Source organism: Antechinus flavipes, chromosome 2 (genome assembly GCF_016432865.1).
Source record: "Antechinus flavipes isolate AdamAnt ecotype Samford, QLD, Australia chromosome 2, AdamAnt_v2, whole genome shotgun sequence".
In the NCBI taxonomy this organism is placed as follows: Eukaryota; Metazoa; Chordata; class Mammalia; order Dasyuromorphia; family Dasyuridae; genus Antechinus; species Antechinus flavipes.
This window is the reverse complement of record NC_067399.1, coordinates 661008296-661035433: the sequence shown is the minus strand read 5'-3', so window position 1 is coordinate 661035433 and position 27138 is coordinate 661008296. Positions and strand designations below refer to the sequence as shown.

General features: G+C 36.1%; 1 long non-coding RNA gene across 1 annotated transcript in view; it reads left to right on the top strand.

Moving 5' to 3' along the window:
• LOC127552117 (uncharacterized) overlaps positions 1 to 27138 on the top strand; it is a 204054-nt gene that overhangs the window by 10014 nt on the left and 166902 nt on the right. Inside the window, exon 2 of the long non-coding RNA XR_007951264.1 lies at positions 18223 to 18295. This is a non-coding gene — a long non-coding RNA (uncharacterized LOC127552117). The remainder of the gene's footprint in view (positions 1 to 18222; positions 18296 to 27138) is intronic.

Sequence of the window (27138 nt, the reverse complement as noted above, 5' to 3'; positions counted from 1 at the left end):
AGTTAGCTCTCATTCTGCTGTTTTCCTTTAAGCCCAACTATACTGTTTGCTTGACTATGATCGTATTTTGGTGGCACCTAAATAGGAGACCAATGCCAAAGTAAAATAATCCAGATACTCATAATTCAGTATACTTAATTGAATGCAGATTTTACCCAGGAATATTCTAGAAAATGCCTCATTTTGTGTCTCAATGCTTAGTATTTAAATTCTGTCCTAATCTGGGCAGATTAGCATCTCCTCTACATCTGATATTTTTAAAACATTGTCTCAACATCTCTTCTCCATCTGATATTGCCTATAATATTGAGAAGTTGGGTAATATATATATCAGAGCAACTCTTTTTAAAAAAAAATTTTTTTGAGGGGAATTGAGGTTAAGTAACTCATATCTTACATGCCTGAGGTGAGAGTTGAACTCAAATCTGCCTGACTCTAAACCCAGTGCTCTGTGTACTGCACCACCTTGCTGCCCAGAGGGAACATTTTGAAACCTAATCTGCCTGGTTTTAAGTACCTTTATCTCTTTCTTTTGTTAAATTGAGTCTATAGTACTTGATATGTATAGTAGATCCACAGTTCCCAGAATTCCCTGGAGGTCAGGAGTTGGAAATGTTGTAGGATTGTTGTGCTACAATATAGTATAATAGAAAATTAGCTTCTTTTTCTACTATGTCTGACTAAGTCAAGTAGTAAATTCAATTTCTTACAATGCCATGAATGTCAGGACTTTAGTTGTATAGTTCTGTAACATAGCAGAAAGATAGTGTCAAACACAAATAAAAACACAGACCATTAAACTGTACATAAGTACTCTCTATAAGCCTCATATTAAGTTTTAAAATGTAATATAACCTATGTTTTATTGCATTTTTAGTTATTTGGTTAAATATTTACCAATTACATTTTTAATATAATAAAGTTGTAAGATACACAGACTAGTTTGAAGCCTCTGCAGTGTAAAATTAAGTAAAGATCTTAATTTCAATCTTTGCTGCCAGAAACAATTTCCAGCATGTACTTCCCTGACTTAGTAAGTAGAGCATAGGTAGTGGAACATGAAATGCATTATAATGCTGAGGTCAGGGGACAATAATCTCATCCAAAGTAATCAGAATCTCAGGAGGTCTCAAGGCCAGCAAGGTTTTAGATCAATGTATATTGTCCAATTGCGTGAATACTCATATGTAGACTTTATCCAGAAATATCCTAGAATATGCAGATTTTGTGGCTCAATGCTTAGTAATTAAATTCTGTCCCCATCTGGATCTAATATACTTTTCTAGATTTATTTCTTATAACTTCTTTCCCACTTCTTATATCCTGATTTACTTGGCCTATGTACTATTTTTGTGTATAAGTGTGTGTTTGTGTGTGTGTGTGTGTGTGTGTGTGTGTGTGTGTGTGTGTGTGATGATTGGGTTAAATAACTTGCTTAGGATTATATAGCTGGTAAGCATTAAGTGCCTGAGGTGACATTTAAACTGAGGTCCTTCTGACTACAGGGCCTGTGCTCCATCCACTGTACCATCTATGTCCCTAACCTATGTACTATTTCCCAATCTTGTTATTCCATATTTATGAATGTATCAATGCACAGAGCTGTTCCTTGTATGTGGAAATTCAATTGTGTTTTACCTCTGCCTCTTAGTACTCCAGGGTCCTATTTAGGCAGCCTTTCTGCTGTTTCTCCTCTTGTAATTATCTTGTGTTTAAGCTTTTTGAAGATGATATCCTCCTTCTACAGTGTAAACTTCAAAGTAGAGACCAATTTTCTTTTTATCTTTGTATTATTTGTAACTAGCCCAGCATCAAACATGCAGGGTCTGTGGTCAGGAAGACAAGTTAAATTCTGGCCTTCTTAATTGTGTGACCCTGGGCAAATTGCTTAAATTTTCTATGCCCCAGTATTCTCGTGCATAAAAGAGGGACAATAATTATACTTACTTTGCAGGGTTGTTATAAAGATTAAATGAACTAATTTCAAAAACTTGAAGCTTTATTAAAATGTTACCTATTATCATCATTATTGTTATTAAGTATAATTTAGTCCAATGTTTTTCATGAAGAATGTACATAGAACACACACACACACACACACACACACATAACTAGACTGGTATAAATTTAAAAAAAATTGGGGATTATCTTGTCTTTTCTAAATGTAATCTGAAGTAACCTTATATTTATCTCAGTGTCTGGCACATAGTGAATACTTAATAAGTGTTTATTAATTGATCAAAGGACAGAAAAAGGTAAAATCATAGAATTTAGAGAAAAGGAGAACATTGGAATGAGACAAATCCAAACTCCTTTTTTTTTTTTGTCAGCTAACAGGCCAGTGACTAAAGAACAGATCTCCCAGGCCTTCTTCCATTGTTTTTTAGTTCTTTGGTTTCTCAGGTTTGGTTCAAAATTTAAAAATAAATAATTTGTTGTTTTAACTGAATTCATTAGTTTGGGTGTATTTTTATTGAATTTATTTGAACAGATTTATAGGCATAGAGCATCTCTTCATGTCTAAAGATGCTAGCAGCAAATCTTACTACTTCAGCTAAAATATTTAGGGCGCCACTGGTTTAATAACATCACAGAAGAAAAGGAGGTACCCTATGTTTTTCACCAGTCTATTGGGCATAGAGCTCAAATTCACAGGCGATTGTGTTCCTGATTCTGAAGCATTTGTCATATGAAACTATTTGTTATGGTTAAAATTAATTGAACAAAATTGCCCTCAAGTGAAAATTATAAAAAAAGATAACTTTCATACCTGTTAGCCTTTGCTTATATTACCTGACTCCCCAAGTTATTACCAAGAAGTAGCTTTGCTGATGAGGACTGATGCTAGGTGTCTCTTATCAAGATTTTCTCCGGTATTTCCTTGTCATCTTTGTGAGATTTTATTTCAAGTGTCCTTGAGAAGAAATCCATTTTTCTGTGAAGTACCAAACCTTCTCTTTAAACATTAATGATGAGAAGGCTTTATACTGCTACCTTTCCCAAATGATGTACCTTACATAAAAACCATCTGCCTCATTGGGAGAAACTGCCTGCAGGGAACAATTACACAGATCCTAAATTTCCCTAGTTTTAGTAGAAGGAAAAGGAGGCTGATTCTTTTTTCTTTTCTTTTAAGTGATATACATTAAGAAACAATAACAGAATTGCCTGTACAAGTTAGCTTTAGTGGATGGGAAAAAAGGCATAATGGGTGCAGACTTTACCTAAATATACTAATATCTCTTTGGAATTCTGATGTCAGCAGACAAGACAACCGACTATAGATCAGCTAAATCTATTAGACTTTAAGACATGAGGCCTCCCAGTACAGGCAGAGTAGTACTAGACTTACAATTAGAGAACCTAGTCCCACTCTCAGTTGTTTATTAAAATCACTTTACTTTCAGTTTGGTGGTCATTTGTTCAATAGGCATTTGTTAAGTACCTACTATATGGGAGGTACTTTGCTAGGTACCAAGAATGAAACCATTTCCTACTCTCAGGAGTTTGCATTTAACAGAGGACAAGTCATTTGAACTCTAGTCATATGGATATTTTAATGTATAAAATGATGGGATTAGAGTAGAAAGTCTCTTCCATCTCATCTGCCCTCCTACTATCTTCACCATGATGGCACCAGAGCAAGACTGGGAGTTTGAGTTTTTTTTCAGATCAATCATCCATATTCCTGATGATGCTTTTTCTGCCAGATATCACGAGGAATTCACCTAGGATATTATTCAGTCTTTTTCTATGCAACATGAGTTTCTCTTCTTCCCTACATGCCATGGCAGTTTGAGACAAAATACTAGCAAAAGCAAACCTTGTTTGAAGGAAAAGTCACACTGTATTTGTGGACAAGCTGCTCCTTTCTTTGACTTGGGACTAGTATAGAAACAGGATTATAGTTATAGGTCAGGAAGATACTTTTATAGGCCAGTTAACCTTCTCACACTCATTTTACAGACAAGGAAAGGGAGTCAAAACTAAAAATGTTAAATGTAAATATAAAACTCCATCCATTTGGCTAGTATAGCAGCAATTATTAGTGCAAGAGGAAAAATTAAATATATCACTTGCTTTGGTCTCTAGGGCTAGTTTTGATCAAAGATAGCAATCAGATGGGGAATTAAGTTTGATCACAGAGGCAATACAATCTGTTTTTCATCTCCAACAGTGTATTTTTCCTGGTATAGACAAATCCTGGTACCAAAAATATGTTTTTCTTTTCTAGCCTCCCCCCTTCCTCTTTTGGAGCTGTTTTTAATATATGATTAGAAAACCAACAGTGCTAAAGAGAAAACAGAGAGAGAGTAGATTTTTCAAATCTAAGGAATCAGCAGGATTTTAAAGGCTGTTTCTCTGCTCTTATTTGACAGATGAATTGATTGATGAATAGTAAAAGGGAAGAATTACTGTTCTGAACTTCCTGCATAAAAGGGCTTTACTTGAAGATTTTTTTTTCTAGAGTTTTTTGGTTTGATAAAATACCTGAGAAAGAGGAAAAAGTGACATAAAGAAAGACCTAGTTCAAGATGAACGTGAGCTCCAGTGACTCAATATTCAGATACATTGAAAAACAGAGAACCAGTAGAGTTTAAACTAGGTTCAGATGATATTTATGTATCTCCATTCCAGTGGAAGCTATGAATCCTTACAAAAAGTGAGTCTCAAAGGATGTGATCCCTCATCTACTAGGGCCATTGAGAAACTGGGGAGAGTCTTTAGTCAAAAACATATTTTGGGAGAATTAACTTGGTAATAAAATATCATGCTAATTCACTGTGAGTGGAATTCTGAGTTGGTTAGTCCATTACAGAAGACACTTTGGAATAATGCAAGTTGCCCTTGCATTATTAATTATTAACACATTATTAATACATAATGCTCTTTGAATCAGAGATTCCATGACAAGGAGTATCTGAAACTACTAACTAGTAGTAGTAGGAGACTACTACTAGTTAGGGGAAAAAACCTAGTTCTTTAGCAGTATTATTTGTGGAGATGAAGATCTAGAAAGAAAATTGTTAAGAACCATGCCTAAGTGAAGGGGCAAGTCAATTTTCTGAGAGCTTCACAGCTGTGGATCACAACATCTGAAGGAGTTACAAAGCAGCCTTTACTGATACAGGTGTTGCTTGTGGACTGGGAATGAAATAAATTGGAGGCAGAGGGAAGAGGAGAGAGGTCAGAGAACTGCAACTGCCTCTCAGTCCCCTATCATTATCATCATCATCATCATCATCCTCTCACATGAAGGGTTCCATTCTGCTGGTCTGAGTTGGATCCCCAGCAGCCACTGGCAGGTAGCTCCAGTATCACAGCAGAAAATGTAGACTCAATGTAAATAGAAATATTGCTGTGTTTTAAGAATGATGAATGTGAAGAATAAAGAGAAAGAACTGGAAAAAACATTGTGAAAGCATGCAGAGTGAAGAAGGCAGAACTAAAAGAAAAAAAAATTAATTCAATGTACCAAGTACCTATTAAAGACCTACTAATACTAGCTATTGTGCTGAGCCTTGAGAATACAAAGCCAAAAAATGAAACTGGCCTTGCCCTCATCAGATTTATTTTACCCATAATCCTTTAGACAGTGAGTAACTATTAAGTATCTACTATGTTTATATTATTGGATGTGCTACAAAGAAAGAAACAAGATAGTTTTTGCCTTTCAGCAGCTCACAGTTTAACAGAAGAGACATCACCATTCAAACAACTATGTACAGAAAAACTACTGAATGTTCACAGTAACAGAAACAAAATCAACAAGTCACTAAAAGCATTTGTTTACTTTGCATTAGCTATTTTGCCAGGCTTCAACTCTACAGAACAAGATACATCCAGTTGTCAGCTTTCCTTAGTGTGTTGACTTGCCCCTTAAATCGTAAGAAGCCTGAGGGTAAGGTCTGTATTTCTTTATATTGTTTCCCTAGTGCTTGTGACATTGGTACTTAATATATGTTTATTAGGTTAGATTGTTTAATTTTTTCCCCAGGAAAAGTAGGAGGCTATTTGTGTGTGTGTGTGTGTGTGTGTGTGTGTGTGTGTGTGTGTGTGTGTTTGTGAGTATGAAGTAACAAATTTTACCAATCCATTAAAAGTATTAATTTAAAAAAATCCAAAGTTTTCTATCTTTGCAAAAATCAAGGAGGACTTTAAAAATGCTTTATTCATACAACATTCTGCCTGAGGCTTTTCTTAGTCTCTTAACCCAGGTCCCAGTGGTTTATCTCTTTCCTTCCTCTGTTCTGCTTGGATTCAGCTACATAGGACGTGGTATCTGGAAACTAGATACCTCTGGAAGCATTCCCCCTCACCTTACCCAGCTTCCTTTTGGTGAGGTTGGCATTAGCAATTCCTAGTTCAATCCCATAACTATAGTCTTGGAGCAAGTTCTTTAGCTGATGGCTACATAATAAAAGCCAGAAAACGTTTTCCTTCTTTCTCTCCTCCTGTTCTGGGTTCTGCTTTCTAGGCCCAAAACAGAAAATATCTAACAAAAAGAAAATAATCCTTATGTTGAGGTTTAAAAGGAGATCCTAAAAGGTTGGAGTCATAGGCCGGTGTCCCAAGGTGTCTCAAAAGAATTTGCAGGTTTGAACCCATTCCCAAGTCAAGGAACAAAGTTTATTGTAAATATAAAGCCAATTAAAGCAGGTTAAGTCTCAAAAAGATTTAGCAAAGAATCAGAAGCAAGATCATAAATTATAGGAAAGGTCAGAGAAATCTGGTTCTTCATATGCTAATTTTGTGGCTCAGATACAGAACTGAGGATTGGTCTGGTATACATCTCACCATTTGTCACAGAAACCCTGTTATCTCAGACCAAGAGATTTTTATCTGGCAGTCATCAACGTTTCTAGGACCATATTTCTAAAGCCAGGAGACTTGAAGATCATTGACAACAGAACTCCTAAAGTTTGGGGACCTCAGAATTACTGCTGTATTTCTCCTAGAAGCTGTACCTCCTTCACTTTTAATTTCAAAAGATGGAGCTTATATCCTTCCTAAATCTTCCCCTCTGTTATAAATCCCTACAAAACCAGTCAGGTTTCAGGGTTCAGCAATTGTAGTTTGAAGGATTTATGAGTTGCTTTTATGTAATCACAAATCCCTGAAGTATTGGCAAAAATTGGTTTGATTTTTTTGAAAAGAGATGCACCAGTTTTAATGACCATTTTGAATTTCCAGAGCAAGCCACCTATCAGGGCTTCTTTCTCATCTCCCTCTGAAATTATGAAAAATTCAAGGTGCCTTCCAAATGGGCTTGAAGAAACAAACCAGGAAAGCTCTTGGAGATCTAAGGTGGCCAGCCCCTTAATTAAATGGATCATGGGGTCATAGCATTAGATATTTAATGCTGGAAAAGATAAGATGGCTTAGTTTATAGTACTCACATTTTATAGATGAGGAAGCAGGTCTATGGAGGTAAATGATTTACCTTAACTCCCATAAACTTTGATATCTACATAGTGATTAAATAGTATTTCAAGGATCTTCAACATTTCCTGAAGACTTGCTCTGAGGATAGATAGTTCAAGGCTAAATTCCATTTTCATCAGACATTATACTTTCTCACAGTCTTTCAACTAAGTATATTTATGTTTTTCCTAGGTCTGGAACTTTGGGCTCATGACTGACATATATAATGATAGATGTTAGATGAACCAAGAAAAGAGCCATTGATACACTGGGTGTTTTTTACATCATTATCCTGAGGAAGGGCTTCTCTCTATCTTCTAATTGAATAGGCAAGATTTTTTTCCTTCCAAGGAAAAAAATGACTTCCTATAAGACTCAGCTTAAATTATATCTTTTATAGGAAGTCTTTCCCAGTCCATCTTTCTGTTCTCATTGCCAATGTCTTTCTTTGAGATTATATTCCACCTATTCTGTACTTATTTTGTGTGTCCATGTTATGTTTCTCATTAGAATTTGGGCTCCTTATGGATGGAGATTGTTGTTTGCTTTCCTTTTTATCCAGAGGGCTTATTACAGTTGTCAGATCATAACAGTCTTAAGAAATGGTTGTTGTCCAACAGACTGGACTTTTAGGGTACCTCTTTGTGGCTTTCCTTGAGCTCATTCCCCAGGTTATCAAGTGAAAAGCAAGACTGTTTAAAGTGGATGATAGGTTATATGGCAGATTTTATAAAAGGGAATATTTTTTCAGGGTAAATCACATTGCATTATTGATCTATTTCAGTGCCATTAGCATAGTGTGAGAAAAATTAACAAGAAATAACATCTTTTTAAATTAAACTATATCTGAATATGTGGTATCATGGAACATCTTTTTTATCCAACTCATAATTTTAAAGTAGCATAACATAATTCCATATGTATAATTGAGAGCATATTACTTGCCTTCACAGTAGGTAAAGAAGGGGAAAGAGTTTTGAGGAGAAAGACACCCCCAAAGTTCAGGGTCCTCCTGATTGATGGAGTTTGGTGAAAGAATTTGCACACAGTCTCCAAGTTAAGGGGCAAAGATTTATTACTTGACAAAGGAATTTTTAGCAAAGAGTCAGAATCAAGAAGATAACTTTATAGGAAAGAGAAACAAAGATTAAGTTGATATGCTAATATCATGGTTTAGAGGTATAATTTCAGAGTAGCAGGAGTGGGGTAGTTCCCATCATTAGCTCTTTGCTTTATTGACCAACAGAATCAGTATTAAATTACTGCTATTGGCCAGTATTGTTAGTGGCATTCCCAAGGCCATATAGCCTTAGGCTTTCTCAGGAATTTCTACTTTCTCACACCTCATCAAGAGGAGAGAGAATCTAGAACTCAAAAAAAAGAATAAAAAAAAGAATGGTAAAATAAGTAAATAATAAATTAGAAAATTATGCATAAAATAATGAATGGAGAGACAGAATCACAGTAAGCAAGACTTGGGTTCAAATATTGCCTCTGAAATACTGTAGTCATGTGAGTATGAGAAAGTCACTAAATCTGTCTGTACACCTAAGGTAATTCTAAACCTCTTAGAGTTTACAGATCAATGGCTAATCTATTTTGGTGTAGCAAATTTCCATACCAGAAGTTTTAGCACTCTGGACTTCAATCCAAAAATAATCATTAAATATTCATTTGGCCCCTAGTTAAGTCTCCCTAATGCCAAGTGAATTCATTTTTTGTTAACCATTCTTCTTCCCAATTTCTAGTTCAAAGGAGGGATGGTGGTAGAGAATTTTCTCTTTGCTCCTATTCCCTTCTGGTGGCTTGACTTCAACTTTTGAAATGGAATCCTTGATTCCTAAAATAGATTCCTCACTGCTAGAATGTTGAACTTACACATTGGCTCTGAGTTGCATCTGATTCTCAGTAACAAAATGGTTTTTATTTATTATTAACTACTTTCATCCAACGGTCAGAATATTACAATCCTTTTACATCAAGGTGGGTTTATTCACATATCTCAGTGAAGTTCCTTAGCATTCTGAAACAGTTTACCCTGTTGGTTGATTAAATTTAGGCATCTGGACCTGCTGTTATATTAACTGAGATGAGAGTAGAGAATTTCCACTTTTACTTGTTGTGTGGTTGTTTCAGTCATGTCTCACTCTTTGTGACTCTATTTGGAGTTTTCTTGGCAAAGATCCTGGAGTGGTCTGTCATTTTCTTCTGCAGCTCATTTTATAGAAAAAGAACTGAATCACAGGAATCATATAGCTAGTAATAGACTGAGGTCAAATTTGAACTCTTTTTTTTCTGACTCCAGGCTTCCCTGTGCTCTGTTCACAATACTACCTAGTTGCCTCCACCTTTAAGTATAAACAAAATTAATCCAAGGTTTTTTGTTTTTTTTTTTTTTTTTTTTTTTTTTTTTTTTGGTGAGTGGGAAAGGGTAGAGCAATCAATCATTTGGAGGGAAACAAGCAAAGCATAATCTAGAATGTGATGCTCATTCACCATTTTCAAGAAAACAGATTTTAAGAGGTAGAACTGAGAAGGAAGTATTCCAGCCATTCTATGTGCATGTCTAAGAAATATCTCCATTCCAAAGGTTCATGTCTTATAATTCCATCAAATTGATGGGAGCTGTGGCTCTCTATTATCTCACAGGTTCAAATATAAAATCCTCTGTTTGGGTTTTAAAGCCCTCCATATTCTGGCTTCTTCCTATCTTTCCAGTCATCTTGCATTATACTCCTTTCTCCATAGTCTATGATTCAGTGACACTACTCTGCTCTTTATCCCACAAGACAATCTATTTTCTGACTCAATAAATTTTCATTGAACGCCCCCATAACCTGTGCCTTTTCAGCTCCACCTCTCTGACTTCTTTCAACTCTTGGCTCACATCCTTCCTTTTGCAAGAAGACTTTCCCAGTTTTTCCTTAATGATAAAGCCTACCCTTGAACATGATTTCCACTTTATTTTGTATATTCTCTTGTTCATGTATGATGATTTCTATGTTGTTGGAGCTATTAGACTGTGAGTTCCTTGAAAGCAGGAATTGCTTTGGTCTCTCTTGGCACCCCAAGTATGTAGCACAGTGCCCAGCTATTTAATAAATAGTTGTTGCCAAAAGAATTAGAACTATATCAAAATAAATGGACTACCTCAGGGGTTAGTGGAGTCTGTTTTATTTAAAGTCTTTTTGGGAATATGTTTTGGTTTAGCAAATTTTGGTTTAGGCCCATTGAAATACCCCCTAATGCGCCTTCCAATGGAGAGACTCCCAGAAAGAAGCACCCTCCACGTACTCTTTATTCCAATTAAGTGCAAATGCCTTGAGATGGAAACTGGTTTGTCTTTGTATCTCTAGCATTTAGCACAACGTCTGGCATATAAGAAGCATTTAATAAATGTTATTGATTGATTGACTGACCCGATTTTTCATCTTGTGTTGTCCTCAGACATTTTAATTATTTTCTCCCCACTCTTTTCCTCATCAGTTGTTAGCATAGCAACAGAGAAACAGAGAAACTAGGAAGCAGCAACCTTCAATTACTCCAGTACTCTTGATCTGGAGACTGAGTATCAATTTTGATGCATTGTCTCCAGATAAACTAGAGCAGAATAGATTAGATTAATAGACATGAATAAATCTTAATTTTACTGAGATTTATTTCTGTCATAAAATAAACACAGAGAAATGCTACTTTTTCTAAAATATGCCATTGATTTCAAAGTTGCCATAGTTAAATGTTACTCTAAAATTGAATTTGGACCTGCCTAATAAATGTGGTTTGAAGTATGGGTACAGTGTAGGTCACTGCATAGGCAAAAGAAGTAGATGGGTCAGGTCAGGACATAGAAAGGAAGTATGTTGAACAGGTCAAAACATAGAAGGAGCACAAAGCAGTTAGAGGAGCGATAGGAAGAGTAGGGCAGATTGAGTCTAGACAGGAGACATTCAGTAGGCAATGGAGATTGCTAATTTTAAGCCAACCAATTGATTGCATTGTTATATAAGAAAAAAATGATTTCAAAAAATAATGTGCCTATTGTTTTGATTCTCTAAAAACAAAACAAAACTTAGAGAACTGAAGCATCACAAGAATTTTGAAGGTTGAAGTAATAGATCATTTCATTTGGTATTTACTCATGGCCTTTGGGAACCAGGCAGTTGATTCTAAATTGGTCTTCTCCTTTCTTGTTCCTTCCCTCTCCAGTTCATTATCCATAAAGCTATAGAATTGATATTCCTAAAAGACATTTTTCACCTGCTGTTCCATTACTCAAAAATTTCCAGTGAGTCCTTTGTGCTCATATGGTAAAATATACAATCCTCAATCTCTAGTTTGGCCCCAATTTATATTTTGAGTTTTGTTTCACAACTATAATACTCCCTTTTCTACTCTCTTCTTTCCAGTTCAGTTTATCTATCTAAATTGACCAGAGGGATGTTTATCATGCAGATTCCTCTGTAAGTGTAATGCAATCTCATCTTGCCTCCTTTCTAAAACCCCTTTGCAACACACATTTCAATGAAACCGGTTCTGTTTCTTCCAAGTTACTGCTTTCTTTCGCTTGAAATAACTTGTAAGTATATTAGGGATTGGCCAATAAGAACTCAGTCTTTTTGACTATCATACTCTGCCCTATGTCTCAAGTAGTCTGAGGCTGTTTCCAGGCTGCTTGTGATGTAGTGAACAAAGACTTTTAGGAAAGGTTCCAACCACTTGACCTTATTCTCTTTCCTTCTTGGTTTCATTCAAGTGAGGGAGTTCTAGCTTTTATAAGTAGATAGCTAGAAACATACCCACAGCCTCATTTTGTCAGAGACTTCTGGAGCTCTGATTAATTGGGAGGAATGTGTGTGCAGAAAATACTTGTACTGTACACAAAAACACGTATGTGTGCATATGTATAAGTGATGTACATATACATATGTAACATATGTGTCTATGCATATACACATGCACAAATTTGTTATTGAGTCATATCTATCTCCATTTGGGATTTTCTTGCCAAAGATACTGGACATTTAGGCAGATGGTAAAACCTTGATAAATGGTTGTTGGACTAACTATACTGTAATGGAACTATCCTATATTATTATAGTGCAATGGAAAGAGTTTACAATTCAGCCAGATTCAGGTTCAGATTCTGACTCTGTCATGTGTGACTTAAAAACAAGCTAATGTCCTCAAATATAAAATTGGGAGCCTCAACTAGAGGGATTGAAAGATCCTTTCTGAATAAACATATAGTTTTATCAGTCTGTGGATGATACTTTCCTTAACAATTAAAAAGGGGAGTTAAGATGAATAGAAAAAGAAAATGATTTGAACTTCCCTATCCATAGAAAAAATTTTTTTCCTTTATCCTGTCAAACTCTCAAGTTCTTTCCCTGTGTCTCCTTTCTTCTTCACTAAACCTCTACACAAATCAGTCTACACCTGCTGCCTTTCTTTGCTTGCTTGCCAAAAAGATTGGAACTAGCATCTGACCTCATATTCTACTGAAATTTCTCTTTGAAAGGTAATTTGCTTGCTATCTAGGGGAGAGGTTTGGGGGAAAGGGAAAATTTGGAACATAAGGTTTTTACAAGGGTTAATGTTTAAAAATTAGCCATGCATATGTTTTGAAGATAAAAAGCTTTAATAAAAAAAGAAAGGTAATCCAAAATCACTTACTTGTTAAATGTAATAGTTTCTTCTCAGGACTTCTCTTTGATCTCCCTCCAGCTTTTGATTCTGTTGACCAGTTCCTGCTGAGAGATAATCTGCTTGAGATAATATGATGCCCTTTCTGCACCCTATCTGATCACCCTCCTCACTGTCTTTTAGAGGTTCATCTTTCTCCACCCTAGATGTGGATATCCTTCTACATTCTGTCCTGGGTCCTTTTCTCTTCTCTCTCTGCATATTCTCTGGAATGAGAGTGTGGAAAACTATCTACATTTATAGTTTCCATCAAATGTATACAAATACATCCTAAACTCTAATCCCATATTTCTAACTACCTTCTAGCTACTTATTGTGGTTACAAAAAAGTTAGAATGGCTTCATCAAGAACAGGTTATACAGGAACAACTTAATTTCCTTTTTAAAATTTAACTAAATGAGTAAACTAATTGTTATGTTAACTCTAAGTTCACTTGATTTTGGTCAAGCTTTTGATTAAGTATCTTATACTATTCTTATTGAGACAATGGAAAGGATTAGATAATAATTCATGTGGAAGGATTCAGTGATGATGAGATGATGGAACAAAGAACAGTTATTAATTGTTCAGTGTCAATATGGCAAGACATATTCAATGGAATACCCTAGAAATCTGTACTTAGCCCTGTGCTGTTTAAAATTGTATAAATGCATGGATAGCATGCTTATCAAATTTACGGATTACACAAAGCTAGAGTGATAGCTAACATATAATGATGGAGGGAAGATCTAAAAGGATCTTGACAGGCTAGAATATGGGCTGAATCTACCAATGTTGCATGAGGTTGAATCTCATTAGGTATGAATGTAAAAATATCATGGCTAAGTATACAAATTCAACTTCAAAAGTATAAGAAAGGAGAGATTGATCAGCCAGTAGCTATCCTGAAAAAGGTTTTGGTATTTTAATATGCTACAAACTCAATATGAATCGGCAATATGAAATAGTAGACAAAAAAAATAATAAAACCCCAACCTAATTTAATGCATTTTGAGGTACATTAGGAAGAACAGCTTCATATTCAGTGATTCTATGATTGAGATTTGGATGGACTTCATTAATCATAAGAGCATCATATTAAACTTTTTAATTTAATTAAAATTTTAATTTATAATTTAATAAATTATAATTTATAATATATTTATATTTATAATAATACATATAAATTATAATAATAAATTAAGTATTAAAAAATTAAGATTTAAAAATTAATTAAAAAATTAAAAAGAAGGAATCTTAGAGAACATTGAAAACAAAACCTCTTATTTTAAAAATGAGAAAGCTGAATCCCATGGAGATTTTGACTCAAAAAGGTAGGAAGACAGTATTTGAAGCCTGATCTTCTTCATTTCAAGGCTAACAACGTATCTACTATTCTGCACTGTTTTTAATGAGGAGGAAGGGACAAGGTAACTGAAGACCCCAGTGACAGAATCATTTGAGACTCTATTTGAACCCACAGTTGTCTTAAGTGGATGAATGTGGGTATAGAAGAGAGAAATGGAAAGAATATAAAATGTCAAGAATATCAGGAATTTTTTGTTTTCATGAAGAGACTTTGAAACTCAGTATTCTACTTTTTATCTATTCTCTGGATTCTATACTATGTTTAGTTTTTTTTTTTTTTTTTTTTAAATTTGCTGAGGCAATTGGGGTTAAGTGACCTCCCCAGGGTCACACAGCTAGGAAGTATTAAGTGTCTGAGACTAGATTTGAACTCAGGTCCTCCTGACTTCAAGGCTGGTGCTCTATCCACTGTACTATCTAGCTGCCCCGATTCTATACTATGTTGTCATTTGGTCATTTCAGTCATGTCTGACTCTCTGTGAGCCCATTTGAGGTTTTCTTGGCAAAGATACTAGAATCTCTCTCTGCTTATTTTTCAGATGAGGAAACAGGCAAACAGGGTTAAATACTTGCCCAGGATCACACAACTAATAAGTATCTGAGGCTGGATTTGAACTCACGTTTTCCTAAATTCACGCCCAGCACTCTATCTATTGCTCCATGTAGCTGCTCCCACACTATATAGATCCATTTCAATTTTGATCCCATTACTACAAATTCAACCTGCATCTGTTAATCCTCAGATTTCTGGCTTTGAGTTTCCCTGTAATAGGGATTGCCAACTAGCCTTCATTTCTGCATTTTTTTCATTCATCCCTGCAGGTTTGTTTGTCCATCAGTGCCTGAGATGCTGATCTCCCACATCCATTGTCTCAAATTTGCTTCATCCAGTTCTGATTGAAAATGCATGGGCAACTCAGAGTGATGAATCAAAAGCAGGATTGGACTCTGAAGGATTGGATTTGAATTCTGGCTCTGCCAGGTAGTGAATATGTTCATCCACAGTCAAGGCATCCTACTTATTTGGTCTCCAACTTCTCTATATGTAAAAATGAGGAATTTGGACCAGAAGCCTTTTCAGGAGCCTTCTAACTCTAAATCTTATGATCTATAAAGCTTAGGGATTTGGAGTTATTCTCCTTCCTGAGGACTTTTAACCTGAAAATGAATGAATTTTCTTTGACTGTAGTCAATAGCTCTTGGCCATACTCTTACCCAAACTTGTACTCATGCAAATCTCAGGATGTCTGCCATTGGCCAATACCCAGCTAGGCTATATTTGCAAGTAGCCAGATAGTGCATTCATTGTGGGGTAGGAGAGCAAGAATAAATGTATTTTTGACCCTTTAGACTATGAAAGAGAAGTAGGTGGGCAGGGAAAATTATGAATGACTTATTTACTTCTCTTGTTCCTTTTCCCATTTCCAGATGGGGATACTGAACTTTAGGAAGAATGAGAAATTCACAAACAAAGAAACGTAATCTGTCTAATGAAGAGTAACATAGATATAAATTGTGACCTTTATGTTTGGGCAGCCTATTGCAATTCAGGTACCAAATGAAAAGAGGTAATGATGATGACGATGATTAATGATGATAGCTAATATTTTTATAGCATCTATTATGTTTGAGGCACTTTGATAAGCATTTAAAAATATTATTTCATTTGATCCTCACAACAATCATGGCAAGTAGGTGCTATAACTATCCTCATTTTGCAGTTAAGGAAATCAAGTCAGAGTAAGTTATTTGCCCAAAGTCATGATCTATGTAAGTGCCTCAGGTCATATTTGTACTCAGTTCTTCCTGACCAGGCCAGGCAAACTATCCACTGGGCCACCTAATTTATGTGGGATAACACTGTGATTGCATATTCCCCATCTTCACATTTTCGGCTTCAGTTTGGCAGATTTGAAATAGCTGAAAGCGATGGCCAAGAAAAATTCATTCATTCCAAGCCTACCCATCCTTATGTTATTTCACTTGTGCCTGATTTTTAGCGGAGGACCTGTTTTGTTTTATAGTGATGTTGTGATAAAAAGAAACTAATTCCAATAAGCAATTTCATTGAGTTGGCTGTGGTAGCAAGGTCCAAGGTAGTAGTACCAATGAAGATGAGATGCCCTGAGAAAGGCAATGTGGGTGTTTGGGAATAATCACTTTAATCTCTGTTGCTTTGAAAATTGATGGTAGAGATTTTAATACTGCAAGAAATATTTATTTCCTCAACTTCTCTTGTTATTGAAAGTTGTCTTTGACAAGTTTGTCAATGACAAGAGAGCAAGGATAATGAAGTTTGGGGAGTGTGTGTGTGCACGTCTGTGTCTATATATGTGCATATATGTGTATGTATGTTCATGTGTGTATATGTGTGTGCATGTGTGCATGTGTATTATGTGAATGTGTAGTGTGTTTGTGAATGAATATATGTATATATGTGTTTGTGTGTCCATATACATGTGTGTATGTGTGTGTGTGTTTGTGAATAAATATATGTGTATATGTTTGTACATGTGTGTGTGTTTTGTTTTTTTGGTCCTTCTTATGTGTAGCAAAAGCACTGGATTGGGCTGTAGGTCTAGAGCAAGGCTTGTTTCAGAAGCCACTGATGCATCTCAGGTAAAGTACTGCAGAGGGAATAGGGGTCTGGGCAGAGGAGACAACTTGCCAGAGCAGCAGAAATAGTGTCTCTCTCTGGCTCCCTTAGTTCCAAGCCCAACATTTTTTCTTTTGTGCCCAGTTGGCCCCAGGCCAGCAAATCCTGCTTCCTGTGTTGTTGGAGCTTTTTCTTTGAAGAAGGCACTTCCTCTTTGGGGACTTCAGTTTTCCCCTGGGTAAACTGACTGGATTGGCCGTGAGAGCATTTGAGGTCTCTTCCTGGTACAAATCAAAGACCCTTTGATCCTCCTCCTCTAGGATTTCACCTACTCCAATTTTCCCTTTCTCATAGGCCCAGGGACCTGAAGTTGTGTCCAACCTAGCCCAGACTATCAAATTGAGACTTGGTGCAATGCACTGGAGTCCAGGAAGCTCTCAATTATAATCTTGTCTGCTGCTTTCTGTTTGGGTGACCATGGACAAGTTTCCTCTTCTGCAAAATAGGGAGGTTAACATTTATCATCCTTAAAATATGGCCATGTTAAAAATTTAAATGGAATAATATATGTCCAGATGGGGATAAAGGCCAGATCTATGATTTCATTGTACAGGGAACCCGCTGGTCAGGAAACTCCCTCTACCAGTGCAGGTCAGCACCTTCTCTATCGCAGTGACTTTACTCTCTATCGGATCACAGTCCCCATTAGCCACTGGATGACGCTATTGGCCCCTTTCTCAAGATAAACATTTTAAATGCATAAAATTAAATATATAAGATTACAAAAGAAATCAAACTTATCAAAATATTGTTTTTAAAACTGTGTACCCCACATTAAAAATCCCTGTCTTAGAGAAATGCTTAGCACAATGAGATGTTAAATGACTTGCTCAGAGACAGTCAGAGATACAACATGTCAGAGATAAGACTGGAACTCAGGCCTTTCTGGTGCTGTGCCTGGCTTGCTAACCATTACATTATGCTACCTCTTTAATGTGTGCAAAGCACTTTATAAGATGTCATAAAATATACATGTATATATGTATACATATACACATGCATGTGTTTGTGCATATATGCGCATCCGTGCATAAACATGTGCGTATAGTTTTATATATCTCCTCGTGCATGTTTTCTCTTAACACTGCAGTTCTCCAGAGATCATCACCTTCAACACTCTTCCCAAAGTCTCCCATCAACCCGCCTTGGACTTGGGACTGGAGGTAGGGAAGAGCTCCTTTAATATGCTACAGGTTTCTTGATTGTATGATGTGGGGCAAGTCATTTATTCTTTAAGAAATTCTCTAAGACAAAGGATCTTATCCTGGAGTTCATGGATCTCCAAGTATTCCAGGGATAGGTTTCAGTGTGAACACTGATAGTAAAATAACTTACATGTTTATTTCTATTCATTTTTGACTAAAGTTTTGTCATTCTTACAATTATGAATTAAAAAAGAAGAGTTATTCTGAGAATGGGGTCCCCAGGCTTTACCAGATTGCTGAAGGAGTTCATGACAACAAATAAATTGGGTCTAAGACTATGTTGCAGAGAAGATACTAATCTGTTTTAATAGAGGTAGTTTCCTCCCTTAGAAGTCCCCTTTAAAAGGGAAATATCACTAACTCTATTTCTAGCTTAACATTCACATAGAGCTGTATGTTTTCCAAAAAGCTCGCTCCTATCTATCTATCTATCTATATCATTCTGTCTGTCTCTCTCCCTGTCTTTCTGTCCTGTCTGTCTCCCTGTTGATCTGTTTATCTATCAATCAAATCTCATTTTATTCTCATTGCAACCCTGTGACACAAATGTTATTTTTATCCCCATTTTAAAGAGGGGAAAACTGATTCTGAGAATCAGTAAATTGATCAGGCTCACATAGCAAGTGTAGGAGGGAGAGTTAGGACATGTCTTCCTGTTGCCAATCTTTAATATAATAATTTATTGACTTCTATCATCTAGTTCCCTGGATAAAAGCATGACATAATTCAATGAAGACATTCCCAAAGATGCTGCCATTCCCATTGAATTTTGGGCCCAATTTATTGTTTACCTATGATATCTGTCTCACATCTCTGAATGGTTAGACCAGCTTTATGAATTGTCCATTCAGCTTTATATCATCATTCAAGCAGCTTTTGTTGATAACAGTCAGGATTCATCTTCAGAGCCTGAGTCTAGACCTCATCAGCCTGCTCCCCGGCCTCTCACACTCACAACTTCTCTAATATAAGCCTTAAAGAGTTATATCAATTTTACCCCCGGGAGAATGTTGTGGTAAGCCAATTATTCATATTCAATATATTCCTTTCATTGTGGTCATTGGAAAGGCCGAATAAATAAGACAGCTGCAATTAGACAGTTGTTAGAACCATCCAGACCTCTTTGTTCCTACAAATTTGTGCTTCTAGGTGAGGGGGGAAAACTACCTTGAGATGCCTGTTGTTATAAGTCTATTTTATTCACATGGTGCACTGTCTAGGAATTATAGTCATTTCCACTTAATTCTTCCCTAGTTAATTCAATCCTCCCCTTTATTCAATTAGATCTCCTAGAAGCAAATCATTTGCATTCATTTTGCATTGCCCCCCCTCTAACTTCTTCCCCTCCAACCCATTTCATCTTGATCACTTTCACATGCTAATATGAGCTAATTCAATTAGGATTTATTGAGGCAGCCATTGCCATGAATTTCTTCTTCCGTAATATAAAAATCAACCAGTATCTCTCCCATTTGTTTTTCCATATGAAATAAGAGAAGGGCAAATTGTTTTCACAAGATGTAGGGCCCATCTTGGAAAACCGAATAATAGGTGTGGATTGGAAAGGGGTTCATGAATATGCATATTCAGCAAGGTTTTCATTTTTGTCAATCTTTGTCTCAATCCCTTTTGTTGGAAAGCTCCTAGAGACTTTAAAGAGAACCACAGACTTGAAAAGAGATCAACTTAAAGTGTTAGAGAAGATGAACATTTGACTGACAGCTGCTAAGCTTCCACTCTGTGTCCCAGATAGTTTAATCAACTATGTTGGGAAGGGTAAGAGAGAAGATACAGTGAAATATGGATCATTTTCAGATTTTCAGATCATTTTAGCTTTTAGTGGCTAATTAATACTTCTCGAGCCCTGACTACTTTTTGTTTGGTCTATTCCCTGGAATCTTGTTCATGGGGATGCTAAGATTTATGGCCAGAAGGCAAATCAGAAGGACAATCTCCTATTTTCGGTTGAGGAAACATGTTCTGAGAGACAAAAAATCATTTGTCTGAGGTCACTCAAAACAGAATCATAATCTGAACCCAAGTCTTAAGGTTCAATGTTATACACAAAGAATCTGAAGCTGAGAGAACTTATCCAAGGTCATATAGCTACTGAGTGTCTTGAAATAGGTTTTCAGTTCAGTTCTTCCTGATTACAAGCCTAGCACTCTATTCACTTTACCACTTCGCTGTCTTTATTTCTAAATTCAAGAATTTAAGCCATTCTATGTCTCTTTTGATAATGAAAGATTAAAAACAATACATATGCCTGTAAGTGAGGTTGATTGGCTCCAATATTCACAAGCCAGACCAAGCCTTTTGTATGTGATTCCACAGGGCTCTATAAATCTCCTGGGCTGCACTTTGCCACCAACTACTATCTATTCCTCCTCAAAGATTTCTTTGTTAACACCCACACTCCAAGATATTGGGAGAGGGTATTATATGAGGAACAATACTCCCACACCCCAAAGTGTCTGAATCTACAAAAAGTCATTTATTTCTTTCCCATTATAAGCCTTGGGTGAGCTACAATTTGGGGATAAGATAACTATTATTGAACTTTCAAATAATTTTGTTTTTTTTGTACTATGACAAAAGAATGTTCTACCTCTTGTAATCTATATACTTCTTTATCTAATCTCTACTTCTTTTCTCTACTCCTCGTTCCACTTCAAACATTTGTTCATTCATTCAACACAGCTTTTTTAAACCAATCCCTACAGGAAGAATACTGTTTCAGACACAGGGAGAGAGAGCAAGTCTCTCCATGACACACAGTCCCTACACTTTTGGAGTTTCATTTAATAAGATAAAAAGATAGACATTTATTAAGTAATTGCATCCAGGACCATCTCCAGTCATCTTGATCTATATCTTGTTGCTGGACTCACAGGGCTAGGGAGGGGAGAAAGAGAGGCTGGTGACCTTGTATACTCCTCCCTTACTTAAGTTCAGTTCACTTGCCTATCATGGCATCACCTCCCTGATGTGATGGTTGTCTTTGAGAACAAAGATCAGAACAACAACAACAAAAAGATGAAATTGTAGTTCAGTCCTCGGACTTGGGAGACTTGGATTGATTCTTGCTTTATAAATCTATCGGCTGTATGATCTTAAGTAATTTATTCAACCTGTATCAGTTTCTTCATCTAAAAAATAGAGGTAATAATAGAACCTATGTCACAAGATTGTTGTGAGGATCAATCATTTGGGACAATATTTATAATACATTTTGTAAATCTTAAAGAGCTAATTGTTATTATAATAGTAGTTGGAAAAGAATAAGACCCCTTGTCTTTATAGCTCTGAAATACAATATTACCTATTAGGTACACTAGAGAGATGAAAATAAAGAAGCTATGTGAGGTCTGGAGGGGAGGGAGGGGATAATTGCCAACCCAGGAACAGAGAAAATTTCTTGGAGAAGTTGACATCTGAGATGGACTTTCTTTAAAAGATGGATAGGGAATTAGTAGATAATATGGGGGAAGGAAGACATTCTAGCACAGGAAGTAGTGTGAACAAAGTCAGAGAGGTAGAAAGAGTGAGAGTAGATTTGGGGATCCAATTAAATTGGATCATCGGGAATATGGAGGATAATAGAATGAAATAAGCTTTAAATGCCTCTGATATCCTTCCCAAAGGAGAAAAGAAGGAAGGAAATAAGCATTTAATAAGCAATTCTATGTCAGGCACTGTGCTAAGCATGGTATAATCATTATTTTACTTGATCCCCACAACACACCTGGAAGATGCTATTATTTTCTTTATTTTATAGTTGAGGAAATTGAAGCAGACGGAGGTAAATAATTTGCCTAGGATTTCATAGTTAACATCTGAGTTTGGATTTGAACTTGGACCTTCTTGAAATGAAGCCCAGCATTCTATCCACTGTGCCATGAGGGTGCCCAATTGTGAAAGTCTTAGATTATCTGATTTAAAAAAAGATCAGTCACCCAGAGGTACTTCCCGTGTATAAATATAAATCTCACATTTATAGATCATATAAGGCTAGGATTTGGTAACTATTCCACTATTAGAATCCAAATAGATCTCATCAACATAAAAGAATCATGGACCTTTGGCAGTTTGGTGAAAAATATAGCTGTCATCTGGGAATAATATTTTTAAATGCAGAAGACACATAGGATTATAAAGAAAACTGATTATATAGACAATTAGTATTTTTTAAAAAAGGTTCCTAAAACATAGGTTAATAAACTTTTATTGAAATAATGGACCAAAAGTAATTAACCCATGTAATGTCACACATAGGTTGAAGCAAAATTCGCAAGTAAGAAGAAAAAGGCATGCTTAAAATAACAGTTTATGTAAAGAACCTCTCTTGATGTTAGCAGGTTTACAAGCTCAGCATGATGAGTGAATGCTGTGTGACATGGCTGCCTAGATTGCTTGTGGGGAACTTGAGATACTGAAAGAAAAAAACTGCCCAGAGTGAGGGAGAGAATACTGCTAATTAATCATTTATCCTAAATAAGTCACATGTGTGCTATTGCTTTCAGTATTGTCTCGCTTAAAACAAGCTGAAAAAATTTCAGTAGAATCATGTTTCCTAATCCCCATCACTGGATTGTTTTCACTGAATGACCCATGATTCCTTTCACTTATATTTGGCATCCTAGTTCGTATGTCTCCAGTCAACTTTAAGCATTAAGAGTTCAAAGTAGACAGAACATTGGACTAGGTCTAGGGGATTCCCCAGAACTTGAGAGTTGGAATATAACCTCAACAAGCAGGTAGTTGGTGCAGCAAAGAAAAGCTAGACTTGGTCATTAAGTTTTGAGTCCAAATATTCTCTCAGACATTTACGAGTTGTGTGACTTTGACAAGCCAACCATTTTCACACTTAGTTTCCTTTAGTTTCTTTTACCTCATCTATAAAATGAGAAAAATAATAGCCCCTACTTCCTGAAGCTGTTGTGAGGATCGTATGAGCTAATTGTAGAGTACTTTGCCAGCCTTAAAGCAATTATCCATGATAGCTATTGTTCTTCTCTATTACAAGTCAAATCTGAGTGACATCTTCACAAGAACATACTTAACATCAGGTAGTTCAAACTCTACTTAAAGGCCTCCTAAGAAAATGAGACAAAGATAAAGGCAGTAAAGATTTGCTCTCATAAAACCTTGTGGTCTTGTAGGGGGATAAAACATTTAGCTATAACATGTATATATACATATAAACACATGACATATATAATATAACATGTATATAATATATGACAAATATTGAAGAAATGATACCATATAAATGTACAGAAGAAATATAAAGTGAGTGCTAAATGTGAGGTCTGAGATTTGGACAGGATGTCCAGGAGGACAAAATTGCTTAATGGTTAGAGTTGTGGTCTTAGATTCAAGAAAGACATAGATTCAAATTCTCCCTGACAATTTTACCCACTTTACTGTGCATCAGTTTTCTCATTTGTAGAATTCTTTATTACCTCCTTTACAAGATTTTTGTGAGTTTTAAAAGAGATAATGTAAGCAAAGCATACTATAGACCTTAAGTAGACTAGAAGTATAGACTTGGAAGTGACCTCAAAGACCATTTAGATTAAATTCAAGGACATTAAAATCAGTTAGATTATGAGCTGCCCAAGGTGATATCTATGCTAAACATCACAGATAGGATTCGAATCCAAGATTCTCTGACTAGAGACAGTACTTTGCCCATGGTCATAGAATTGATATTAGCATTTGATGATGATGATGATGGTGATAATGGTAGTTATGATGATGATGATGAATGATTCGGGGTTTTGGAAAAGAATCTGTACCAAGGAAGGCTACATGGAGATGATTTTAAGCTGAATTTTAAAGGGTTTCAATAGGTAGAAATTGTAGGGAAACGATTTGGGGAAAGGATTTCTAGACATAAGTGAAGTCACATAGGCAGGATAACAGGGTAAATATGGGGAAGTATATAAAAAATGGAGATAATTTTATTCGCAGTCAATACCCCACAGAATTATGAGGCTCAGATGAGATGATTACAATATATGAATTGTTTTGCAAATCTCAAAGAATGAGTTGCTATAGTGGAGTCAGAAAACCAGAGTTCAAATGTTGTCTTTGACATTTGTAAAATGCACGTGAATTTTGAGAAATCATTTAGCATTCTTGGCCTTGATCTCAGTCTATACATTTGGAAAATGGGGGACAGGGACTAGAAATTTTTCTGAACATTTCCTTTTCTTTATGTATTTTCAAGTTCTAGTTCTTTTATCCTAGAATGTATTAGGGACTGTAGCTAATTCTTTTGTTCTCTGTTGTGTCAGTCAGGACTGGAATGGCTTCAAGGTCAGTATTCTATCCATTGCATCATAGCTGTGCTGGCTTTCTTGATAGAATACATGGAATTCTACATCTCTGGAGTTTGTAAATTAAAAAAAAATGAATTCCATGGTAGAATTTTTTAAAGCAAGCAGGGATTTCTTCCTCTTGGGGGAAAAGAGTTGCTTCACTGATGGGTGCTTAACCCATATGATCCTTCCAGACTGGACGCAAGATTCTTGAAAGCCAAACTGATTACGGTTTGATAAGGGTTTGATGGATCAAAAATAAGAATAAAAAGACTGAGATTTCCCACTCTCTTTTGACTGGATGCCATTTTGGGTTGCTAAGCCATTGACATTTCAACAAAATAGGATGGAAATTATGTCCTGTTGCTTCCTCCCTTCTGTTTTTCAGGGGAGTACTCTCTCTTCAGCCAGATCTTTTAGTTTTTCAGGGATAAGAGATTTCTCAATGAGTTTCTGGGGAAGTCTAGAACAATCATTTTAGCATTCCATTAATTTCATTGTTTTGTGGCTGTTGTTGACCTTAGTGGAGAGAGAAAGTAAATCATGGGTTGTGTCAGCTCAGTAGCTGGCTTGGGCAACTGATAGAGATAGGACTTTCTGCCTTTGTGGAAAAACGGGTGTTCAGGCAGGCATGTTTGAGTGGGTCTATGCAAAAATATTGCCTTAGGACTTTAAATGTTAAGGCCATATTTCATCCCTTAAAAAAGTTTAACCTTTGGTTTAATGGTCTGTGTTTTCAGACAATCTATTTATTAATTCAGCCCTTGGTACAGGGACATGATATCTAATTTGAGTGACTTTTGAATTTATTTGAACTTTATGAGTTTAACATTTACCTGAGGAATTACACCCTTGGAAAGGTAGAGTATATAGGGAAAGGTATACCTTTAGTATTCTAGCGTTTTTGACTTTTGATGAAGGTCAGAGACTACTTATCAAGAGTTAAGAAGATACCTCAGAGGCCATCTATTCCAATCCTCTCATTGTATGGATGAAGCAACTGATCATAATTATTAATAATGGTTAAGCCCACTCCTTACCCCAACTATAATCCTAGACGCGAAAGTACTTAATTTTACAGATAAAAAAAAATGAGGTCCAGGGAACTTAAGGGAGTGGAAGATAATCAAGGCCAAGAAATAGTAAATGTCCATATTCTCTGAATCTGAGTGTGCAAATAGGCTTAGATCCAATTTAGACTGACTAGATTCAACAAAATAGTTGATTTCTGATTTTCTAGTCTAAATTATTGTAGTTGATTATAGACACAGAACTTACATTAACTGCTAAACATCAGCTACTGTACTTTCTCATTCTGTTGCTAAAGTTGAAGATGAAGGAAATCTGTACAAATGAACAAACATCTACTTGGATGAGCATGTGCTAAATAAGGCTATGTCCAATCATCCAACCTTCTAAGCTGCTTCTCTTTTATTTATTTTTTATTCTATTTTAATAACTTTTTATTGACAGAACCCATGCCAGGGTAATTTTTTACAACATTATCCCTTGCATTCACTTCTGTTTCGATTTTTCCCCTCCTTCCCTCCACCCCGTCCCCCCGATGGCAAGTAGTCTTTTACATGTTAAATAGGTTACAGTATATCCTAGATACAATATATATGTGCAGAACCGAACAGTTCTCTTGTTGCACAGGGAGAATTGGATTCAGAAGGTGTAAATAACCCAGGAAGAAAAACAAAACTGCAAGCACTTTATATTCATTTCCTAATGTTGTTTATTTGGGTGTAGCTGCTTCTGTCCATCCTTGATCAATTGAAACTGAATTAGCTCTATCGAAGAGATCCACTTCCATCAGAATACATCCTCATACAGTATCATTGTTGAGGTATATAACGATCTCTTGGTTCTGCTCATTTCACTTAGCATCAGTTCATGTAAGTCTCGCCAGTCCTCTCTGTATTCATCCTACTGGTCATTCCTTACAGAACAATAATATTCCATAACATTCATATACCACAATTTACTCAACCATTCTCCAATGGATGGGCATCCATTCATTTTCCAGCTTCTAGCCACTACAAACAGGGCTGCTACAAACATTTTGGCACATACAGTTCCCTTTCCATTCTTTAGTATCTCTTTGGGGTATAAGCCCAGTAGAAACACTGCTGGATCAAAGGGTATGCACAGTCTGATAACTTTTTGAGCATAGTTCCAAATTGCTCTCCAGGATGGCTGGATGTGTTCACAATTCCACCAACAATGTACCAGTGTCCCTGTTTTCCCACATCCCCTCCAACATTCCTAAGCTGCTTCTCAAAAAATAATCTCTCTGCACTATGATGAATTCATAGCTCACTCTTGCAGCACTTCAGAGGCACTCATACAAGAGAAAGTTTTTCCCAAGCTGTCTACTTTACAATACACAGCCAGGACTAAATTTCTAATGTTGATTCTAGGAACAGGAAATCTCAAATTTAAATTAGTGTGAAAAGCAATATGGTAGAGTGA